At 39.2% G+C, this 23222-nt stretch overlaps 1 protein-coding gene across 5 annotated transcripts in view; it reads right to left on the bottom strand.

The window, feature by feature from the left end:
• Positions 1–23222, bottom strand: part of GLCE (glucuronic acid epimerase) — a 99492-nt gene that overhangs the window by 48977 nt on the left and 27293 nt on the right. For 2 of the 5 annotated variants that reach the window (XM_050967569.1, XM_050967568.1), the window contains exons 2-4: positions 17691–17809; positions 16618–16756; positions 15252–15352 (exon numbers count right to left, since the gene is read on the bottom strand). The gene's annotated coding sequence lies outside the window, so the exon portion shown is untranslated. Of the gene's footprint in view, positions 1–15251; positions 15353–16617; positions 16953–17690; positions 17810–17968; positions 18091–23222 lie in introns of those variants that run through there. The other 3 variants (XM_050967566.1, XM_050967567.1, XM_050967565.1) reach the window with 3 other exon arrangements.

Raw genomic sequence — 23222 nt, 5'->3', positions numbered from 1 at the left:
ATCGCGTATCTTTTAAACAGGGGAAGACAACATAGCCATTCTAAGCATGTTGCAAATTATTTTACACTCTGCTCCAAGAAAAAGGACTGAGCTAAAGTTATAGAACAGCAGAAGTAATGGAAGGAACAAAACGTGAAGGAAGGAAATGCTTCACTATTAGTTCAGTACTCGTGATTAGCAAAAATATTTTTATTTTTTGGGATTAAAAGGGTTACAGGGACACCTTCCAGAATCTCTCTCTCAAATCTATCTAAATAGATACATAAAAGGTCTTATGATGTTCCTGTTATTTTTTCTTTCTATCCAGAAGCCTCTATGACTAAAGGCTCCAAATATTTAGGGAAGTCAGGAAGATACAGATCTCTTGTATACAAGAGACGGATAAGAATTAGCAGACAAGGTTCACCATCTACCTTAATCCAGAGGCTCCCTCTAAAAATTTTTGGTTTAGCTTCTCGAAACTAGATTAATTGTTCTTATTGCTGAATTATACAAGGAAATATTTTAAAGCCCACTATAAAGAATTATATGTGGCATCCTCCCCCCTCCCTCCAAAGTGATAATTAAGCTTCATCCCCTATATGTCATATAGCCCACAAAGAAGAAAACTCTGACCCAGGTCTTTTTAGTATCATTCAGGGAATAGCTCCCGCTCTGCTTTTCTGCATGGCATCAATCTCTGATAAAAAGTCAGATAGAGAAATCTTGTTTGTCCATCAATAAATTAACTAGAGCAAAGGAACAGCAGCAACCTTTTACTCAGTTTCATGAGGAAGAAATTGCAACAGAACAATCTTTGTACTGGCATGAGCAGTCTGATTTGTCTGGGTTTGCAACACTGTTTCTATTTCCTGCATGAAATGATTAGCTCCCATCCTGCAGTCTTTAAGGTGCAAATTCCAACAAGACTCACAACGGGATTTTTGTCTGAGGGACTGCAGGATTGGGTTTTGTGAGCTTGTGTTCAGTTAGAATCCGGGATTTTAGTAGCTTTCTTCAGTCCTAGTAACAGTCTAGATAAACATTCCTCAGCTACAGTCAACAAACACAGGTCTGCACAGCTCAGAGGATGCTGTAGTCTGAATACAACAATGGAATCTTTACACTATTTTGCTACTCAAGCTGCTGCTATCAATAAAGTCTCTGAATTTACTCCCCTACCAAAAGGTTTCTGAACAGACAAGATCAGCTAAACTCATGAATTTTTTGACAAACTTGCACCTAAAGCCCACCAGGATTTTGCTTAGGCTTATCACAACCCTAACATCTGGTGCTCAAAGAACTGCAGAACTCAGCTTTACCCAATTTTGAAGCTTCCAGTGCTTTTTAATATGCTGTATCATTCCACTACATCATACCAAAAAAATAAGGAAAGAGAAAAAAAGGGCTTGTTTCCTATTTTTCCTCTCCGCTTTTAAGAAAAAATTAATCTCTCTTTATCGGGATACAGGAAAAAATAGCTTTAGTAAACTTTATGTAATTTTTTTAGCCTTATTTACAATTGTTTCAGTATCATTTCTCCTCTACACAATTTGCATTCCTAAGTAGAGTCATCCTGGCGATAGTCTCTTTGGAAAAATGAATCAATTAAAATTACTTCTTTTTAATCTGAAGTCTTTGATTTGGATTCATTAGAAAACCTGTTGCTGCTAAATCAAGAAAGAACAGTTTTTGTATTAACAATTCCTAAAGCACTTGACTAGATACAAATTGCATTTTTTTTAATTGATTTTACATTAGGATAAAGATTTGCTTTTGCAGTAATTGTGTAGGTTTCGGGAATAATTAAAAGCATTCCCAATTATAAACCGACAACAGAATGCTTACTTTTTCATGACTGGAAGCTTCGTTTTAATAAAAGGTTACAATATTCACAGTACAGTGATTAAACATGCCTCGACTAGCACGGCTGAGATCCCAGATCTCTCTTCCAGGAGATATTCTGCAGAACTTTAAAAATAGTACATTAGTTTAAATGTCTTAGAGTTTGATTGTTTTTCTTCATCCAAAGAGACGTTTACCACAACAGATGAGTTTTTACCAAGAAACTATTGCAAGAGAAAATGCATTATCCTCAGCTAAAATATATTCAGCATCAAGATTTTCACTGAGCTGAGTAAAGACAAACCTTGCACTATACTATGTCAAAAAACTGAAAAACAGCCCATTTTTTAAGGGAGCAAACATACGCTGAAGATCAGATAGAGTTGCAGTTGTTGCACATCTGTAAACTGTACTTACTCTCTCTCTCTCAATGGGATTGTTTAAGTTCTGAAGACATACTAAACACATTCCAACCAAAGTTCACTACTGGATACATAAGTTATGGTGCAGTTTTGTTTTTATTATGTTATTCTCCAGGAAAAACAACTGTGCCCGGACTATTTAAGTTAGGGTTGAATACACTTATTTGTCAACAGCTTTATTTGTGCAGCATAGTTAAGTTCGGAAGTTTAGATTTAAGTTTCCTGAAATGAGATCAACTCTGACAAACACACACCTCCCTCCCCAAATGTATAAAAGGGCTTATACGGCATCACCAACAACATGAAAATAATTACATTCTAGCTACATGCCTAAGGTGTTTATCAGCTACTGTGGTCACTGCTATCTGTGATATACTTTAATGGCCTGGGAAATGGACAGCCCAAAGGGTACTTATGATACCCGTTTCTGAAGGAGTCTTTTAGCCACATGGGGAAGATGTGCATCCGATGAAGTGGGTATTCACCCAGGAAAGCTCATGTTCCAATAAGTTTTTTAGTCTATAAGGTGCCACGGAACTCTTTGCCACTTTTTATGGGGAAGATGGATTATTACGTAGCTACAATGTGTGTCTTCTAGCCGATATGTGACAGAGTGGATGAAGTACATTGGTTTCTCTAGGGATGAATATACTCAATCCCGTGCAATTTCTGTACTGCCTATAGATAATATATTAGATGTTCACTGTGAACCGGAAGATGGCGTAAACAGGATGGTTCTCATATCTGTAAGCATAATACAGGGAAGTATATTGGGTTGTCGCTACAGGTAGATTAGATGAGGTACAGTCATTATAGTTGTTGATAGAGTTGCTTAAAAAAAAAGTGCTTCAGAAGAATCTAGAGCTCTGGAGAGGTGTCCTTATTGTAGCAGAAATCCAAATTTCAACCACAAAACAAAAAACAGCTGGATCACCCACAGCGGGGGGGGAGGAAAGGTGGGTGCTGAGCACCCACCAGCAGTCCCCCAATCAGTGCCTCTCCCTCCCATCCACGCTTCCCATCCACTGGCAACCCCACCAATCAGTGCCTCCCCCTTGCTCGCAGCGTCTCCCGACCGCCATGGATCAGCTGCTCCGTGGCATGCAGGAGGCAGTGGGAAGAGGGCAGAAGAGTGAGGGCAGGGCATGCTCAGGGGAGGTGGTGAAATGGGGGCAGGAAAAGGCAGGATGGAGGTGTGGCCTTGGGGGAAGGTGTGGAGTGGGGGTGGGGCCTGGGATAGAACAATCCTCTGCACATTAGGAAGTTAGCACCAATGGCTGCAGACCATTAAAATGGCTGTCTCTGTGTCTATGGATAACTTACTTCTAAACATACATGGTAGAGAGTAGGGCCTCTGTCAGGATAATGAGATTTCATTCAGACAAAAGGCTGAAATTTGGGTCTCTTACAGTTTAATTGAATTAAAAAACCTGATCACTTGAATCTCAGTTTTCATTGTAAGTGAAGTGTACTTTTTGTATCAATATTTACTGATTTGCAAGCTTCTAACAGAATATAAATACATTGGAAACAAATTCATAATGATTGCTCCATAGACAAATTTACGTCCATCCTACAATAGCATCATTAATCTAATGAGAGTATATAAAGAAAAATGTGTTGAAACTGACAAGGATACTATACCTACACATTAATCTTGACCATATAACATTACTTCAGGCAAAAGAGCTATTAAGCTAAAGACTGTTAAACCACTCTACAAATGGAACCTATTGATCTACTATAAAATTAGTTTATTGGCAAAACAGTTTACAGCATTCTGTGAAATTTTATAACCGTTTATTTAGCATGTACTATGCCCACTACCATTTTCAGGAACTTCAGATTCAACAATAAGAGAGTTACTTTAAAAAAATCTGCAAGTGAATCTCTTTGCTGGATCTATACAGACTGCTCCCTGGTCCTGCTTTACACTCAAGACTCTTCGTGCAGTTCCCTCGTAGCGCAGCATAAAAGACAATGCCATTGTTTCTCCACTGTTCTTCATGTGGGTGAAAAGGGCTAGTACAGAGTCTAGACTTGCCATGGTTTCTTTTCAAGAGCTATCCCCGCTCAGCCAAATCTCTAGGTAACAACAGACACCAAAAACCACCCTTTCTCCTTAGGTGCACTAATGTCCAAATAAAAATAAATGGGTAAACTAACCAGAAAAAGAGTGAATAATTGCTCACAGAATAATTAAGAACAAATGCCGAAGTGGGTTGGGCAGTGAGGGTTCCATCCTGCCGCCATGGATGCTAAAAGGAAACTAAGCGAGAGTCAGGGCCACTCCACCCTTTACGCTTCACACAGGAGCACAGGGTACAAGGTCAGCCCCACTGGACACAGCTATTCAAAACATTCCACTTTTATGTGCACAACGCATATATATACCCACAGTGGGGAATCACACTGATGCATATTCAAAGAAGAAATACACCTTGTATTTAGAGCAGAAGGTGGAGAGGTTTGTGATGGTCCTTAGGTCCCTGGGAGTTTATTCACTAGTAGAACCCAATTCCAATAATTTTGCCCATCCCATCTCAGCACACTCAAGCACATGGCCCCAGGACCAGCAGGCAAACCCTCCCAAGTCAGTGGGAGGGCTGGTATCAGGGGCTGAAAGGATCCCCAAGCTTGATGGGAGTGGAGACTTAGAGAGTGCAGCAGTAGAAACCACCAAGCAATTGGGCTGGGTGTAAATAATTTATAAGAATACAAAAGTATGAAGTAGGCAGACTCTGCTGATGCCACTGCTGTTTACTCATTTCTTCAGAATGGTTTAGAACGCACCTATCCCACCACTCCACCACCTTCTCAACAAGATCTAAGTATTTACTGAAACCTCTGAATAGACACTGGCTACTCCCTGTGTCAACGAGAGTATAAGTGCAGCAATCACTTGAATTAGCAGTATCATATTAGTACGTGAGGTGAGGGGCTTAATTTCTGGTAACAGCCTCCATTTCTGGGGGCCATGATTATGGCAAGCATAGTAGCGCCCACAAATCTAGATGCTAGGTAAAGGCCCAGCTGATCATCAGGACCATTAACCACAACTATCAGGATGGGTAGGTCAAGTGTCTTCGTTAGCATAAAAGTTTATATATAAAAAACCAAGCAGACAGATTAATTTGATCTGAAAGAATTTCAATTTCAATTTTAGCTGAAGTTAGCAAATAAGAAATGTGTTTTAAAGGTTCAGCATCCATTTAATATTGTTAGACAATGTCAAGTATTGGTCTATACAAAAAAAATGCAATTAGCAAACCTGCCAGAAAGGATGCATATACCATATTCATCTTCTAAGGAAGATGTCAGGGGCTGCATCTTCCTATTTACACTAACATTTAACTTCACAGATTTTCATTTATAGAAGGGGAAAACCAATTATAAAGAACCACAACATTTTCAGACACCTCTCAGCAATTAAGTCTCCTCTAGATGTGACATATTGTACTAGACTTGGTACATTTTATCACACAAAATAATTGCATTCCAAACCAAAAGCTATCCATACAATTAGGGAGTATGAAGATATTTAAAGTGCAACAAATAAATTGCATCAAATACTTTCTCACAATACTTGAGTACAGTTATTCTCTTGATTCATTTAAGGATACATTTGGCCAAAAAGAAAATGGATCAACTTTGTTTTCCTAACATGAACACAAGGTTTCAAATTCACGTATGACTTAATTTAGGTATTTTTCATCTCTAAATAAACAGACTAGCAATCCTGTGCAAGAAATACATACATTGTGGTATGTGACTTCACAGGGCTCTTTAGCAGGAAAGAAAAACCAAATAAAAAGATCTTTTTAAAAAAATAAAGGAAATTCAAGCAATAAGATCTAAGTAGTTATATTACTGACTCCACTATTAGTTACTAAGCTTATACAAAAATTCAGTTTAGTCCAGGGGTTCTCAAACTGGGGGCTGGGACCCCTCAGGGGGTCACGAGGTTATTAACTGGGGAAGTCATGAGCTGTCACCCTCCACCACAAACCCTGCCTTGTCTCCAGCATTTATAATGGTGTTAAATATATTAAAAGTGTTTTTAATTTATTACGGGAATTGCACTCAGAGGCTTGCTATGTGAAAGGGGTCACCAGTAAAAAAGTTTAAGAACCACTGGTTTCGTCTAAATTATGTTTTGTTTTTCAGCACTAGCTTGATCTGCAAGAGCAAGTGATAAGGATTTCACATTATAATTAAAGCAACTCACTGAAGAAATATATTCAACAAGAAAAATACATCAGAATCAAAATGCTTGTTTAATAAGAAATGCTGGATTTTGTTTTGAATTGAGTCCATTTTTAAAAAATCTCTAGCCTTCCATCTCAGGAAGGCTACTCCTCCCTGATAACAGATCACGGAAGGGAATATATTCTGGATGTATTCAGACAAGACTGCTTCCAAGAGTACTACCTGGGGGGACGGATAGCTCAGGGCTGGTCCACACTAGGGGGGGGGGGGGAAAATCGATCTTAGATACGCAACTTCAGCTACGTGAATAACGTAGCTGAAGTCGAATATCTAAGATCGGATTACTCACCCGTCCAGACGGCGCGGGATCGATGTTCGCGGCTCTCCGTGTCGATTCCAGAACTCCGTCTAGATTAGACGCGATATATCGATCCCCAAGCAATCGATTTTAACCCGCCGATACGGCGGGTAGTCTGGACATACCCTCAGTGGTTTGAGCACTGGCCTGCTAAACCCAGGGTTGTGAGTTCAGTGCTTGAGGGGGCCACTTAAGGATCTGGGGCAAAAATTGGTCCTGCTAGTGAAGGCAGGGGGCTGGACTCGATGACCTTTTCAAGGTCCCTTCCAGTTCTAGGAGACTGGTATATCTCCATTATTTATTTAATTTATTATTTATTACGTTCTCAAGATGATTGTTACGTATCTTCAGATAAAACTAAGACTTAAACCCACTGTGCTCCAAAGACCTAGATGTTGATGTAAACAAAATCCACTCAGACATTAGAGCATTAAAACTAAGCACTAATTTTATGTGAAAGACTGAAAGGATTAGACACACTGCAGGTTACAAGAAATCTCAAAATATTTGTGTACTGCTGGGCACAACACTAGTTTAAAAATCTCAGACAAACCTCTAGAAGCAGTGAAAGCAGCAAAGAATCCTGTGGCACCTTACAGACTAACAGACTTTTTGGAGCATGAACTTTCGTGGGTGAATACTTATGATATGCATCCGACGAAGTGGGTATTCACCCACGAAAGCTCATGCTCCAAAATGTCTGTTAGTCTATAAGGTGCCACAGGATTCTTTGCTGTTTTTACAGATCCAGACTAACACGGCTACCCCTCTGATACTAGAAGCAGTGAAGGGACATATCCAATACATCACTCTGAACTTAACAAATAGGCAAAAGAGGAGGAAAAATTATTGCTCTAGGGCTGAGCTGTAGTTTAAAAGGAAGCTTCATCCACAGGCTGCTTCAGAGGCAGACTCTGATCCCATAATGTCATATGAAAGCATGCAGCGGGAACCAGATTGCTCCATTATAAATTTCCACTGAATCTTGCCTCCTTCCTCAGCTGGAGTGTATTTATAAACTGTACACCCTTCCAGACAATAGTTTTCTTACAAGGTGTAACAGAATATTAACTCATGGGATAAATGGGGATAGAACTAGTAGCAATAAAAACACAGATGCTGCAGCAATGTTAGCTCTGACTTTGTACTGTATCTCAACATTGCAACAGTGTTTTGAGTTGAATATAGGCCTAATACTTCTAAAGCAGCAAGAAAATTTTTTGCTTTTTTGTTTGGTTCTTTGGGGAGGGATAGCTCAGTGGTTTGAGCATTGGCCTGCTAAACCCAGGCTTGTGAGTTCAATCCCTGAGGGGACCACTTTGGGATCTGGGGCAAAATCAGTAGTTGGTCCTGCTAGTGAAGGCAGGGGGCAGGACTTGATGACCTTTCACGGTCCCTTCCAGTTCTAGGAGATAGGATATCTCCTTTAAAAAAAAAAAAAAAAAAAAAAGAATTTTTCCCAAGCCTGTTCTTATATTAAAAATATCAGGTCTTGTCAACAGTGTCGTCCAGCAACAACAGGGTACACAACTACAGTAAGTTACTAACATCACAGGAAATTTTTGGGTGCTATTAAAAACCAACATGCTAGGCACTTCATGTAGGGTACAGAAGAGACTGCCCTTGCCTGAAAGGATCTAAGCTATAAGATAAGTGCACAAGAGGAAAGACTTTTTATCAGTGTTTAAAATTGTCCACTTTTGTTGATACCTGAGTCACAATCTCTTGATGAACACTTAGGAGAAAAAAAAAACTTTGTTAAAGACTCATACATGCCATTCCATCAACTGGTATCAGAGAAAACTCCCATTCCAGTTCCTGAGTTAAAACAGAGAAAAGAACACTTGATACAATCACGAAAAAATAGCCTTCTACACCTTTACATATACACATCATTAACCAAAAATAGGAAGTAATTTTTCCTTCTTTATGTCTCCACTACACTATTTTCATCTCAGGTGTTCTTTTGTTTTGTTTCATAAGATATTCATAAGACTTGACATTGAAAAAGCTGTTAGTAGAGCCTACAGCTGAAGGCAAGAGAGGACAAACTGCTTTGTTATTCTGCCTTCATTTGACTTGTGTTTTTACTCATTGATTTGGACAGCTCTGATACTTCCCCAGAAAGTCTGCAGAACTGAGGATTTATTGGAAAGATTTATTGGAAGATCTGCAATTGATAGCAAGTACCGTCTTACTGGAGCTCCAGCTTTAACGATACATATACCATGCCTCTGTTTGTTCTTAACATTAGAGGAGCAACTAGCTTGAAATAAACAAGGCAATGTTTGTGCTTTAGCAATTTTCAGAAACTTGAGCTGCTGTGCAGACTGACCTTTATTTGGTATATATTTCCATGTAATTATCAGCTGGGAAGCTGAAGTAGCCGTTACTGCTTTTACCCCCTTCTCAGGCTATGTACTACACTTATGGCATGTACAGTACATACACTGCACATCACCCAGCACAGGTAAAAATTGTGTAGACAGTGAGGCACGACTCAGGTGAGTAAAGACATGATAGAACCTTAGGGTAAGTACCCTACATGCCCAAGCAACGTCTCCCACATTTACTCCCACACGGTATTTTTAGCAGTGTTGTGTCATGCAGGAGCCTTGCCCCATTGCCTCTGCCTGGCATTGGCTTTCACTGCCATATTGCAGTGTGGATGCAGCCTGCTTTTCACTGTGGCATGTACATACATATCCCCTACACACTGCTGCCAGTGTACACAAGGCCAAACAGACAGGTGCGTTTCTTTACGCAGAAGAGCTGAAAGAATTTGAAGACCAAATTTTCTAACTTGTGCATACAAAAGCGAGTGGAGGGTGCAGATAATCCCACAAATCTGATGGCAGGCATACAAATTCTGTAAGGCACACATCAGGGCATGTGCATGCACACCTGCAATGTATTCATACACCCCAATCTGAGCACGCACCTTAGGTTAACACACCAGAAAGACACTAAAAATTCATACACCTTTTGCACATATGGTCCCTACTCTGTCTTATCAGGGGATTTTAAAGAAGAAATGTTAATGTTTACTAGATAAAGCTACTGCCTCACAAACCAACTTTATTACAAGGTAAGTAGTGATCTCTTCCTTGGATCTACATGTTTATTTTACTTTATTTTTTACCTTCTATCTTTAACATTCAAAAACCTGCCAATATCCTTTGACTGCTGTAAAAGCCCAAGGAAAGTTTACACATTACTCCTTTTGGTTTCAATTCCAGATATCCTACTAGTGCCTGTGCTGTCGTAGGTTTAAATCCCAACAATAATGTCCTACTGTCACAAATACTTGAGTTTATTAGGCCCAGATTTTTTTTATATATATATGTGCGAGTATAAAACATTTAGCTACTTGAAGTAAAGTAAGTACACATTAGCCATACCACATTCTTTAAAATTGCTTGTGCGCTGCCTATTTTGAGAACATCTCACTACCACATTAAAGTACTGAACATGGTGATGTGGCACTTTCACCATAACTGTAAGAACACATACTCGGACACTGCCCCTGGAATTCAGCCGGGCTCATCTCCACAAGTGAACAGTAGAATAATACACAAAATAAAATGAATTTGTTTTTGTGGAAATTTCCAAACAGAAGTTGCCCCTTCTGAATACACCCTGCTGTAGTCCTGCTCAGTTAAAGCAACTTTGATTGGTTTATTCAAGACTGCTCATGGACACAACTACAACATAAGGGGAGGAAGGGTGAAGAAAAGCCTACTTGGGATGTCCCAACAAAATCCTAACTTACAGGGTGAAGGAGACCAGTGAGATTTCATGAAGGATAAGAAAGGAAGATAGTAGCAGTTACCACTGGTTTGTGGGCGGAAGTCTCAGCTCAAAAATGGTAGCGTGGAGTCAAGTGAGTTTGAACCTCAGTATCTGTCTGTCTCAGATGAAGAACCAGGCCACATGGGAACCAAATACTGGATTTCCTGATCTGTTCTCATCCTGCCCAGCTGAGCGATAGTGGACTTCACATAATCAAGAGTTGGCAACTGGGCTGCACAAAGGGCCCAGTATCATGCCATTCACAAGAGTGGTGAGGCGCATTTCCCCATTTAAGTGGGCAAGACTTTCCTGAAAACTTAAGTTTCACAGGTTGCCAATTAAAGTGAGACTTGGGAGCTCTAACAAAGTGGGTGTTTTCTCTTGTTATGTTGTATGTGAGCCTTTGTGAGTCTTACTGTTTTGCATGAACACTGTGTGCCTCAGTTTCCCTGTGTACTGCACCAATGCCTAGGTGGTGGGAATAAGGGTGTGAGACTTCTGCCGAGACTCTTGCAGCCAGATGCAGAGGCTCCAGCTGCCTGCATGTAAGTGATAGCCAATGCCCTTCGTAATCTGAGACCCAGGAGGGGGATGCGACCACGTGACACTTCACGCAGGAAGCAAGACAAAGACCAGGAGAAGGAGTAACAGGCGTATCAGGGGTCAGGCTGCTGGAAGCTGGGCAGTCTCCAGTTTGGGACTCAGAGAGGGGAATCTAGGGCATCAGCCCAAGGTCCCCCTCAAAACTGACTTTGCTGAAAGTCACTGGATTTCTGTGCTAACAAGCTCTGTTCTATGCTGTACTGTTTTACAACATTGGCTGAGAGTCACGGCTGACTGTGGAGTTGGGGAGCAGGACACTCTGGCTTCTCCAGAAGTCCCATCCAGGTGGACCCACCAAGGAGAAGTGTAGGGTGTGAACAGCAGTGCTGAATGCTCTGAGGTCAGACCAGGAACGCCATAGCCGAAGAGGCTTTTTTCCCTGGATAGTGTGCCCAGAGTCCTGTCTGGCTTCATACAGAGCAGTTCCAGAGCATCGGACTTGTGACTCCATCATAGGAACTAAAGGGACAAAAATAGAAAGAAACCCACAATTCTAAAGACTATTGGATGTTGTCTAATGGCTACCCATTTGCAATACAATGAGTGTCCAACACATATTTCAGGCCCCTAGTTTGATTGTGTGTGATACATACAAGTTCCGATATGTACTATGGGGGGGGGGGCGCGAGACTGGGTAAAACTGCTTAGATTGTGGCCTGGTTAACACAGACTGCTACAACAGAGATGTATCAGGCATCATTAAGTAGAACAGCCCAAAATGTTTATGGAAGTGCTCTTAGCTAGTTCTGAAAGTTCCCATAGAGGTTATCAAAGGGAGAGAGGGCTCATTGTTTATACATATTGAGGAACATGAGTTGCCCTCAAGCACATTTGGGTAGTTGGTGATAAGGATATTCCACTAGGAGTGGACTGGGGCCTCAGAAAACAATAAAAGGACCAATCCACAGAACCTGAGATGTGATATGGCCCAACTAAGAACCTCTGCTCCAGCCTGGCGGAAGTGACACAGTTATGAGGGTTCACACTACAGTCGCCTTTCCCAAGCTGTGTGCTACGCTGTAGGTATTACTGGCATACTCTCATTTCTAGCCAAGTTAGCAATATAAAGAGGATCAAGCTGTCAGAATCAGGCTCCAATATCACTCTGAAAAAAATAAAGCTACTTTAAAGCATTTGCTTGTACACACACAAATTACGTTTTAAGACCGACATCTCTATGCTGCGTGCACTGATCTATCAGAGCACACCACATAGTCGTGCTTTAAAATTCTGACATAGGACCAGACGGAATGACATGGGTCCACCATGTCATGGAAGTGGAGCCCCTCCACTCCATCATGTATATTTGTAAACTGTTTTTTAAATGTTGTACAAGACAAGGACAGACTTACTTCCCTGCAAAGGACAGCATCCCCTTTTTAACTCTTTTGACTGATCCTTTTGGGCAGCAGGTCAGTTATTCAAATAATTTTAAAACCACTTTAATGCCAGATAATAAGAAATTAGATTACTAATTAATGTCCAGTCTCCTCTTAGAGTGGAATGAACCCAAAACCTCCAATCAGGGTTAGAGAACCATTCTGCTGGGCACTGTACTAAAAGCATAGTGGTCCCTTGTCCCAAAGAGCTTAACTGTAATCTCCCAGTTCTGATCTGCCCACTCGTCTTAAAGATAGGATAACACCAAGTGCAAAGGTATATTGGTATGTTTTGGTCATAAAATATACTTTTCACTTCAAGTCAGCAAGCCATTCTTCACTGTTGCTGCACAACTGACAGAGAATTTCTCAATAAACCTAGATCTTTTCCCTTTATCATATTAACTGATTCAGTGTCATTTAAAGTATATTAAATACTGCAATATAGCAGACTCAAAAAACTGAATAATTCATGAAGAGAAAAAGAGGTCTCTACACAAAACAGACATTTACAAACACCAGTCGCTCCCCCATCCCCTCTAAGTTTTTTTTTTTTTTTTTTTTTTTTTTTTTAAACAGAACTTGAGGGAATTAGCAATGCTGACATAGTTATAGCAACAACAAAATAATCATTAGGAGCTCCTTCATATTACTGTTCTACACCATCCATCACTTCAGAAACATGCTTAAGACAGGAGTCTGAATTTCTCCAGGATTCAATCTAAAATGCTTCTAAATATGGATAAATGCCTAGACTACATTAACACATTAAAGCTTTGTAGATTGCCATCAGTACTTCCACAGCTTCATTTCTTCTATCCCTCACAATTCAGATCTGCAAGCACTTTCATCCTAAAAAAAATCATTCCAATTTAAATATAAAACTCATGATGCCTGCATAAGCAGATTGCAAAGCATGTTTAAGAGGATATATATTTAAAACCCAACAGCAAAACTTTATTTACTCCCAAAATAGTCAAATTCTATTGCCTACAAGTTAATTTAAAAAAAAAAAAGCATATTCTACAGTCAGTTAAGTATGGTAAGGTTTGAGGAGAATGATTACTTTGACAAATCAAATTAATTTTTCTCAAAGTCAGAGACTGACTTAGTAGAGAATACACTAAAGTGATGGGATGTTGTCCATTTGAAGTGATTGATACAAAACTCAAATGGATCTGCTGCATTCTTTTACATTTAGTAACTGCACAGAAGGATCAATTCACAATACTCATAACACAAAATGGATGCTTTGTACACACAGCACTAGTGTAACTCTGGAAGAAATTTGTTTCTCTGGTTATGTAACATTCTGCTACCACCTGAACCGAGGATCCATGTTAGCAGTTCAACTCCTACTTCCTGCTACCATTTACAAATTTAAGAAATAAGACATTTTAAACCCCCTCTCATCTGATAGTCCTACATCTCATAACAGATCACGAACACCAATATAGGTTACAAACATGGGAAATTATGGTCAGGTTAGTTTGAGATTCACAAGAAGTACCTTACATAAGCTGAATAAACTCATCACACGGAGTTAAATTTTTAAAGAAAAACACACTAACAAATAATCTGCTATTTTCTTAGACATAAAAACGGTTCTGTATATTAGTTTTTAAGACACAGAATTAAAGTATTCCTTTAATATAAAAAACACTGAAATGTTTTTGGTATAGCAGTTCAATCTCTGCTTTCACCTGTAAGCCAGAGCATGTCAGAAGAACACCAGAAGTTCAAGACACGTTTTGCTGGTCTCTAATTTTGGTTTTCCTCCTTTGTAATTTGGTTTTCTAAAATTATGTGTGGCTAACTATACCACACACAAGTAAGGAAACAGCTTAAATACAACTCAACCAAAAAGAACACCAGGAGGCTTTTTTTTTTTTTTAAATAGATATATAGATATAGATATATATATAGAGAGAGCATTTTTTCAAAACTAAGTTGTTAGTACAAATATGCAATGTTCCATTCTCATTCTTAAGAAAAAAGGTAGTATATCACTACTCATTTTTATCTAACATGACAATAGTAATTTACATACATTTATATAAAAAAAGGCTGTTTGGCAAAAAAAATTTAAATGGTTAGAGATAAATATGCACTTAGCACTTGAGTAATTTTATGTTGCCATGATACCCATAACAGCTGCTTACCTGATCTCTGCTTTCATTGGCTTATTGTATAGAACTACAACATCTCTAAGGTAAAAAATTTTAAACACTTCCCATGCCCTGTAACCTCCTCGTAGTTACTGAGTTTGCTTACAAAACTAATGAAAAAAATTTCATGAAGCCTAATTTGCAATGACAGATCTACTATAAAATAAAAACCAACCAACCAGCTCCTCCTCTGAGTAAATGCACTATAATTACACTGTTTTATCCCTCATGATAAATAGCCTGCTTTAATCCCTCTGGCCAAACAGAACTCAGTTATCAACACAACACCTTCTGTAAATAGAGACCCACATGCCCTTTGCAGCTGAAAGTTATTAAACTGAATGAACATTAACCATTTAAATGCCAAGGGTGCAATGTATATTTTGAATGCATTACACTACAGAATCTCAGATTAGACAGAAAAGTTAAAGAAAAAGAACACACAGTAACCAGAAAGATGAAAGAAGAAGGTACACTTTTCTTAAAATATTCTTACCTTAATCAAACGAAGGTCTCTAAACTCTAGTGCATCTCAGATTTCAAATGTCTAAAATACATTCGTTTCAACTAATCACCTACAATTTTCTTTCCAATCTCCTAGGAAAAAAAGAAAAAAAATGTATTTAAGCACCTGCTGTTTTGCCGTTTGTACTTAAATTTTCTGTCTGTAAAAATCTTCTTACTCAGCTCTGTCTGCTGTTAAAACAGCACTGCTGACGAATTTCAAGGCTCAGTTCTCAACATGCAGAATCACTGAAGGATCAAGAGCATAAATGTCACTTCCTCTAGACAGTGCATCAGCTCCAAAGGAGGCTAATCTGCTATTCCCACCACAATCCTACCTAATTGAAGAGTAAATCCTGACATCTGCCTCGTGTTGTCATAAAATGCATGGCTTTCATTAAACATTTCTGAAGAATTCAGATTTAAATCCCACATTTAAAGAATTCCATTTTTAAATAAGCCATCATGGTGTTCCACCTGAGAAACTGCATAAAAGGAATAGATAAAAAATGAAAAAGCTAACAAAAACTGAAGCCCAGTTTGCAACCTTGACCAAATAATGCTGTCTGCACTTGGACTGCAGAGGTAATCAAACCTCTGAAATTACAAAGTAAGTTTTAGAAAAAAAATCCTAAATTAAACATTCTTATGAAGTGCTTTGTTTACAGTGTCTGTGCTGATCCCACAATATTTGTGATGATTTTCCATCTACTTTGTTAGTTTTGCATATTTCTTACACAGTCTAACTGAGAACAGGAATAAGAAAAAGTATTTCACAATGCAGTGGTCCCACTTTCCTGAAAACCGAAGATAAATTGCTATGTGCATAAAGTTACAAATATATGCTATACTTGAATCAAATAGGTGTAAAAACATTTTTCCACAACTAAAATATTTAAAATGATCTAATTTAATTTTTTTATTCACTTTAAACCCCGTGTAGTTAATTTTTCCAAAAAGTAGCATTTTAATCATCCGGTCCCCAAACACACCCTGGCTCTCATCTCTTTCTCTTGCATTCCTGATTTAAAATTAACAAAGACTCCTCTGTTGAACTGCTTGGTTTTAAAAGGATTATCCTTCACTAACAAACTGGTCTCCTTAAACAGAGGTGTGTTTATCTGCTCCAGGAACAGACTTAAAAGACACAGTCTACTTTACACCTGAAACTATAATTTTCATTTTCTAAAGCACTTGAATGTACTCACTGTTTTAGTCCAACAAGGTAAATTTACTTTTAATACCCGTTAGAAATTATGTCCAATTCAACTCAAGTCTGCATGACATTTCTTCATACAATCCTCTCACTGGAGGCCCAATTTAATAAACAAAGACAGCTTTAATAATTCAAATCTTACTTTCAAAGATGCGATGTGCCTGTCAGAAGCTTTCCGCAATATAGTCTGTAAATTTCTTCAGTCTCTCCAAGGCTTTGCATATATTTAAGCCTGTGTCATGCCTTTTGAATGCTGATAACTACAGTGTTTCTTTTCTCTCCTTTAAAGGATTAAACATAACCACACAGGCATTTTTACTACTGCATCATGCACCATTAAATTGTCAGTTTTTCTTCTAGGAGTCTTTTTTTTTCTTTTTTTTTTTTTTTAAATGTAGCCTTCAAAACAATCTTTACAACAAAATGCTCATTTTCCAGCATTTCTTATTTATAAATTGAAGCAACAAAACCAAAAACCAGCTTACAAAGCACTTCATGTTTTCTTACAACCATCAAAAGTTAAAGGCTGGGAAGAACAGTTTAAAAAAAATAATCAAACTCTAGTTAGTTACTTATATAGTGGAATGTGGACTTTTAAAGATTATAGCACACTAGGGTAACATCTCCTCACAAGCCCCACAGAGTCTAAAAAGCATCTGTATTTAGTTTTTAATAACAGCCTTGCTTTACTTTCCAGGAATAATTTTTACTGCCTTCCACTACCACCTTCAAGTTTCAATGGCCAAAGTTCCCAGGTTCAGCAAAGGCTTTGAGTGACCATTCAGGAGACTGACTACTAAAACTAGAAACCAGTTTTATAGCAGAAATGGTCTGGTCTTTAATGTTTGTCTAAAAGTTATGTGAAACTGGAGATACTTTATAGCAATAGCTTAAACCAGGCAGTCGTCTGCTAGATTGGGATTCAGGAGACCTAGGTTCAATTCTCAGCTCTACCACTGCTTTGCTGGGTGACTTCGAAAGAGTCACATACATACCCCTGTGCCTCAGTTTCCTCATCAGTAAAATGGGGAAAAATGAACCTGATCTCCTTTGTAAAGCATTTTGAGACCTGTGCACTGTATTAGGTCTCACAACCAAATAATATAAAATTGTTTCAGAACACTAACTTACATCTCCCCGGAGACACATAAAACACTCAAATCCAACAAGCAAGCATCCAAACTAAAACACAGTATTGTGGAGCATTATGCTTACATGGATCTTTAGGATCTTGAAGAACTTAGCAAATATGGAGAACGGGTTCTTTGGGAACACACTCAGAAGGTATAAAACCCAGTATCAAGAGGCTGAACTGGGTACCACCACATCTCATGCTGTGAATGGAAACAAAAGCAACTGATCACTGTTCATTGTGAACGAGACTAACAAGTAATCAGCTATTTTAACAGCCGCACTATCACAATTCCATTAATCTAATTCTGTCACTGTCTTCAGATGGGCAATCTGAAATGCACAAGTGGGCTACTCACTACCTTCTTCATATTCCTGACAACTGGTTGCTACTGCAATTTGCACGCTCACCACACTGATAATTCCACTGACAAAAAACACAAGCCAAGAGAGAACTGCCAATGATGCCACACCAATTCCCTATCAGAATGGAGGAATTACTATTAGTACTGTTCAGCTTCAAGATGGCAACAGCAACCACTTTAATAAGTGAGCTTTATACAGTAGTTCCTTATAGCAACAGTCAGTGGGCGTGTCTTCCCTTACCAGGAGATCGACAAGTGGCAATCGATGCATAGGCAATCGATTTAGCAGGTCTAGTGAAGACCCGCTGAATCGACCGCAGATTGCTCTTCTGTCAACTCCTGTACTCCATCGGATAGAGAAGAGTAGGGGGAGTCGACAGGAGAGCATCTCCAGGCAACAACTGCCAGTGTGGACTCCGTAGTAAGTAGATCTAAGCTACGTCAATTTGAGTTACACTATTCATGTAACACAAATTGTGTAGATTAGACTGAACTTCCCCTATAGTGCAGACAAAGCCAGTGAATCCCAGATATCCCTGTAACCTTCTGCAGGGACAGCAAACTAGAGGAAATATTTGTCCAGCAGTAGAAAGTTGCCACCAAGGCCACTTCTTGCTGACTCAACTTAAAAAACAACCCTTTTGCCTGTCAAGATATGCCCCACTGAAGCCTAACATTTGGGGTACCAGACCTTTCCCTAGTAATACCAATAGGTCAGGCACTTAAACATGATGATTTTAGATCTTCTCTTTATTCTTAACATAAACACTCATGGAAGTATATGGATTTTTACAAGAACTCAGTTAAAATGGCAGTAAGTCCCTGCATTACAGACTTTGCGCTTCAGAAGTGTACAAATGAGGACTGAACTAACAAGGAGCATTCAGTGGAGTTGTGTGGGGACGCTATTTCCCTCTTCAAGGGGATAAAATAATACTTCAATCAGTGAACAAAAATGAGGGAGAGGGGCAAGGACTGGATTTCAGATTCCGGAACTAAAGTTTCACCCATGAGAGGTACCATGCTCTTTCTTGAACAGGACCATGCTCTGGCATGATTTCAAAAGGTATCATTTATTTCTTTTCAAGAAACTTCATGACATGGTTCTGCCCTCAGTCAGCAGTGTGTGGCATTAAAACACTAATCGAAGGACTTAGCAAGTGACTGTTATGTAACTTGCTATCTACAAAATATGAAGAAAAAAATCAAATACAAAAAGGGAACTGTTTTTATATTTCACTTAGAAAATAGCTTTGAGTTTTAAAAAAGACAAAAGCTTAAGAAAGTCACCATTCTACCACACACAAAAAAACCTCAGCCTACTTTTACTTAAAATTTCCTATAGCATACCATAAAAGCAATCTCAACATGTAGCTCATTTCAGTTCTTTAGTACAGAACTCTAATACTATCATCAATTTGTTTGAGAATTTGGTAATAATTTTTACCTAGAACATGTAAGACCCATTAACAAAAGTACCTTTTATTTAAAATGCTCACTGCTTTTCCCCCTGCCCCAATAAGACAACAGAAAGTAATGAAGTGAAGCTGACCAATGATTCAGTAAGTCGAATTCCTTCAGAATATTGATTTAAAAACCGGTCACAAGCTCTACATTAAAACAGGACCATTGATAATAAAGGATATTTCCCATGTGCCATCCTGACTCCACTTAGGCAGAGTTGTGTCTATTCATTACAAGGGACCAGTGGAGACTGGACAGGAGGACCTGTGTAGCAATCTGGGGTCCATACGTGAGCAAGATTTATGTGGGGAGGTCTAGCAATAAGAATGATCAACTTCTGTTTCTATCTTGTCCTGACTTGTAGAAAACAGCTACAGGACTTGAAACTAAGCCCAGGGGACTGCCTCAAGGCTGGATACAGGAAAGCATGCACAGGCATTCCCTGACTTTTCTCATTATCCTTACTGCAGGCAGGGAAGTCTTCATGTTGAAGTGGATCCCGAGGCGGATGAGATCCAGGAGGGGGCTATGGAGCTTTTGCATCAATTAATGAGACACGGATGACAAAAGAGGACCAGAAATTCAGCACACTGCCAACTGCATTTCCTGGAAGGAATTTACTGTAACTCCCTACTTTCTGAGGTGAGCTGCTAGTACCACCACCACGTGGCTGGGAGCCAACGAGAGACCAAAGGTGAGGAACTGTCCTGGGAAGTGCATTTGACCATGCAGATTCACAGGTATTGTTGGTGCAGACATCTATGGCAGTAAATGAAATAAAACTGACCAGACCATCTAAGGCGATTAAATATTTAAACAGGTGTGTGTGGACAACTGATCTCCAGAATGCTTTGTTTAAGTTTTAGAGCAAATAGGACACAAAGGATGGCTCACATGGGGGTAACTTCACCCACTGCTTTTATATCAGTGAGATGATGGATGAACTCTACCCTCTTCTCTGCATGACAGAAGAGGACAATCTGCATGGTGGGGCTGGACGGTGGGAATCCACCATAACAGTGGATCTGACCCAGCATCCTAAGGCAATGAGGCTGTCTAGAAGGCAGCTCCCTGTTGCTAAGAAATAAGAGTGATGGAAGATTAAGGATGAATAATTCTCTGTGGAGTCTGCACTTCATGGCTCCTGCAGGCTGAACTCTCACCTTGTAAGTGCTGGAAATGTCCTTGCTACTTCATTAGTAGCAGGAAGATGATACTGGAAGTTAGGCAAGAGGTAGAAATAGCTATGCGAATGGCTCTGACCTGGAGCTAGATAGAGGTATTACGAATAACTTAAGAGGAGAGATTGGGCCTTTATGCAACAAAAAATCAAATTCAGACAATTCCACAAGGGCTCTGGTAACAAAGCTGGCAGACAAAGGGACAACAGTTACAAAAAGAATTTATAGGCACTTCAAAAATCCAGTCATTTGGTATCTGAGAATGGTTTTTATCTATTTCTGAATGTGGGGAAGTAGGGGATTTCCTGGCCCACACAATTCCTGAATCCATTTTAGGTGCAGCAGCCCAACATATCTGCCTTCTCAGTAAGAAGACTGTTAAGTTTAACAAGTAGGTTGGGAGGACAAATGTAAAGATAGCTGTAGCATTTTTATTCTTAACCCATTTGTAAAGCATCTCAATACCTACATGTGAACAAGCTCTTACTGTCAAGAATTAAAAAAAAAATTATGATTCTTCTGCTATCTAGTGTGAAGTGTGTGTGTGTGTGTGTGTGTCCGTCCTCGCCCCTTTCCCCCACCCCTTCATTTTTCTAATTTAGATTGTGAACTCTTCAGGCCATGAACCATGGCTAATCTCAACAATATGCAGAGGTATGGCACGAGATAAAATGTTTTATAACTGGGACTAACCTGGCTACTCAGAAATAACTGACATCACTGCATATACAAGTTCCTCTAACGTACTTGATCAGATAATCCTGTTCACTAACTGCCTTGTGTGTCACTGACAGCTGTGAGAGGGAGAAAAGTGCGTCTAATGATAGTATTACTTCATTCAACAAAAGTATAGTTGAAATGATACTATAGCCAACTGAACTCGTGTCAAGATGGACAAGAGCTCCACTCGTATTCAAAGACAAATTTAGACAAGATATGGGAGCTAAAATTGGAGACAGCCTTCTGCATTTCTCATTTCAAAGCATTCTACAGAAAAAGGCAATGCACAGCTGTGAAGTTAAACTTTGGTATTTGTCTACAGTTCTGAAGCTAGCTTATACAGTTATTGCACTATAGTATTAGGACACTAAGGGGCATGTATTAGTAAGCCATTACTACATGCCTTCCGTGGTTAGAGGACTTGCAGCCTTACATTTCAGTATTTCCAAAGCAGTATTAACAGATTACCAAGTTATACTCTATTTCTACTGTATCTTATATAGTTATTGCAACAACAGAACATTATGCTAGTTTCCGAATTATAACTGAATATCCAAATATGAAAGTTTTAGACAGTCAGCCTCAATGTCTTTGTACTGAAGTCTGTGTTAAACATGAAAAAACCAGAATTTTAGCACAGAATAAGCCTTGCTAGAATACTATGGAAACAGAATATTGGATATGATTTTTCCCCCTCAACACTGCCAGCATTTATGCTCACTGCAACTAAACACCCAATTCTGGCACATCCCAAATTCCAGACAGTCTGCCCCATGACATGCAGCTTTACCCAGAGTAAGACTGTATCTCATCCAATCAGCTCCACATTCTTACAGAAAGAAGTTGAAGATGCTCACTCAAGAGACAATTTTTTCCTCGTACAGACTTATACCAGGATAAAGACACGATTTTGGACACTAGGCAGAGTTTAGTAAGGGAAAGACAAGCTGTCTGATTACTCATGAAGCTTCTCTTTTTAATAATAAAAAAACACTGAAAAACAACATACGGATTCACAGATTCCAAGGTCAAAAGGGACCATTGTGATAGTCTACACTGACCTCCTACATAACACAGATCACAGAACTTCCCCAAAATAATTCCTAGAGCAGATCTTTTAGAAAAACATCAAATCTTGATTTAAAAAGTGGTCAGTGATGGAGAATCCATCATGATCCTTGGTAAATTGATCCAATGGTGAATTACTCACTTAAAAATGAACGCCTCATGTTCAGCCTGAATTCGTCTAGCTTCAACTTCCAGCCACTGGATCATGTTCTACCTCTCTCTCCTAGACTGAAGAACTACATAAGAGTCAGAGCAATTCAATGTGGCCAGTAAGGTGTCAGCAATTTGCCCAGCTCTAATACCTTATGTCAAAGGGTTAACTAAGTCAAGGAAGAATTTTTATGCTGCTCCCTAGAACTGACACAACCTACAGACATCTGATTTATATATAAAACAAAAAAATCTGGAATAGTCCTTCATAAGCTCAAGAGAAAAAAAGGGCAGAAAGGTTCAGTTTAAAGGGACACCAACACATACTTTAACCAAAAAAAAAACAACAAAAAAAACAAAACACCCACACACCTGCAATTGTTTGCTGCACCCTCATTCAAGTCTGCAAACCAAGCTTTTCCTTGGCTGTATTCATCCTCATACTTGAAACTTTATCACCTGTTTTTAAATGGAGCAAAAGTTAATGTGGCTTCCTGTGGTGCCTTCTTGTTGATTTTAGCAATATTCCAACAGCATCTGACTGACAGCACTGGGCCTTGCCTAGAATTAGGAAAATCAGTATTCCTTTTTTTCCTCCCAACATCTCTATAGTGCTAGCATAAGCAAGGTTCAGCATTCATTGCTCCATCATATGGATTTTATGGTCT

This window comes from Gopherus flavomarginatus, chromosome 9, assembly GCF_025201925.1.
Source record: "Gopherus flavomarginatus isolate rGopFla2 chromosome 9, rGopFla2.mat.asm, whole genome shotgun sequence".
Lineage (NCBI taxonomy): Eukaryota > Metazoa > Chordata > Testudines > Testudinidae > Gopherus > Gopherus flavomarginatus.
This window is presented reverse-complemented; position numbering and strand designations above follow the sequence as displayed.